Source organism: Octodon degus, unplaced genomic scaffold (genome assembly GCF_000260255.1).
Source record: "Octodon degus isolate 3935 unplaced genomic scaffold, OctDeg1.0 scaffold00026, whole genome shotgun sequence".
Classification (NCBI taxonomy): Eukaryota; Metazoa; Chordata; class Mammalia; order Rodentia; family Octodontidae; genus Octodon; species Octodon degus.
In genome coordinates this window covers 7,500,538-7,502,464 of record NW_004524602.1, presented here as the reverse complement: position 1 = coordinate 7,502,464, position 1,927 = coordinate 7,500,538, and the positions used below count along the sequence as shown (strand labels likewise).

The following is a 1,927-nucleotide window of genomic DNA, read 5'->3' as shown; positions in this document are numbered from 1 at the left end:
CCCTGAAGACAGGGGCCGGAGAGATGGCTCAGTGGAATAAACCCTTCCCTGGCAAGCACAAAGGCCTGAGTTCAATCCCCAGTTCTGCCAAAAAAAAAACCCTGAAGACAGAACAGTGCCATCTCCCTAAAACACCACGAGAAGAGAACTCTTGAAAGGAGAAGAAAAGGAAGAGGAGTACGCCTTCACTGAGCTACAGGATGTCACCACGCATCTTGACACCGTGTAACGAGTTTTAGAAGGAAAGAAAGTAGTTCAAGACATAGTGGGGAAATATACACCAGGTCTGCTGAAAACTATAGCTTGCAGATTAGAACTCGCCAAACTCTAAACAGAATGAAGCATGAAGAAAACAATACCAAGGCTCAAAAATCAGATTGTTGAAACCATTGGCAAAGAGAAAAGTCTCAGAAGCAGCCAGAGACAAGAGTGGTGCTTTACATAACAGATGAAGAAGTACGTATGAAGTATTTGAGACTTGTCATCAGAAGCCATGCGTGCCAATGACAGCGAGCTCTGCGTCACCTCGGAGCTCTGCCTGCACAGATGAGCGTTCCAGAATGGAAGCAAAACACTGGCGTCGGGATAAACAGTGGCTCAGATAATTTGCAGGCGAGAACTTCAGGCACAGTTGTCCTGGCAGCGTGACAGTGACATCAGATGGAAACTCGCGTCTACAGAGAGATAGAGAGCACTGGGAGCAGTAAATATTTGAATAGCTGTACAAGCCTTTCTCTTTACTTGAGAATCTTTGAAAAGATTCTTAAAATACAAAAGTAACATATTGTGGGATTTATAGCATAAATAGAAACCTGAGGAAGGGTATAGCTAATAAGCTGAAGGAGGAGATGAAATGAAGTCATGAAATTTACCAAACATGGCAGGAGAAATGGAAATGTAAGCAAGGATCAGGAGAGAAAGTGGCAGACAAGTGGCAAGGGAATGGATTGACATTACAGGTCTATCAGCAGTCACATAAAATAGAAGAGGTTAAGAATGCCAGTTAGAAGCACTCCATTAGGATTTTTAAGAGCAAAATTATGTGCTGTCTACAAGAAACTAACATTGAATAGAAAAATAAAGGTTAAAAGTAAACGTGAGAAAAGATACTCTGAGATACTAATTTTAAGAAAATTAGAGTCCAGTATGAAATCAGAAAAGTGGATTTCAGAGCAGGAACTATGAAGAATATTCCATGATGTAAAATAAGTCAGCTGTAACAGATGTGTAGGCCTCTGGTAACAGAGATGAAGGAGTATTTGAACAGAAAGAAGTAAACAGACACTGGCAGCTGGAGCCTTCAGTGTGCAATTCATTTGAGCCGTAGTCTACCGCAAGAGGCCTGCTTTATCCCAGCCTGTTTTCACCGTAATGTTTTCCTTGCAGTTGGGAGTTACGCTCTCATGAGCCCAGGGAGTGTTCCCGCCAGCCCTGATCATATAGTGCTGATGGGCACGTTCTAAGTCCCAACAACCAGGACTGAGTAAAGCGGCGTTTATTGGTGCTTATTAACCACCGAGTATATGTAGGTGCTAGTGTCCCACGGGTGCCTTAACAGGCCCGCAGACTCAGCCACTTACGACAGCCAGTCTGGGTTGGCAGCTCTGGAGGGCAGAGGGTGTTAGCGGCCTGGGCACCCGCGGAGGCTCCAAGGGTGACGTGTTCGGGGATTCCAGCCCTGAGAGCCTGTCTGCACTCCTTGGCTCATAACTCCCTTCTGAAGAAGCAGAAAGGACGGTATTTCGATAGAATATTTGAAATACAGAATTTATCATGTGGATAAAGCCACTCTTTAGATTGTCCAAATAAAACTGTAAAAGTAAATTTTTAAGAAAGAAAACAAGTTTCAAGAATTTAAATCCCCTTGATAATTCTAAGAAAAACTAGTTTTTCTCCTGCTCTATCTAGGTATGGATGAGGGAGAGTG

At 43.4% G+C, this 1,927-nt stretch overlaps 1 protein-coding gene across 2 annotated transcripts in view; it reads left to right on the top strand.

The window, feature by feature from the left end:
• Glce (glucuronic acid epimerase) overlaps positions 1-1,927 on the top strand; it is an 84,091-nt gene that overhangs the window by 53,738 nt on the left and 28,426 nt on the right. The window lies entirely within an intron of this gene.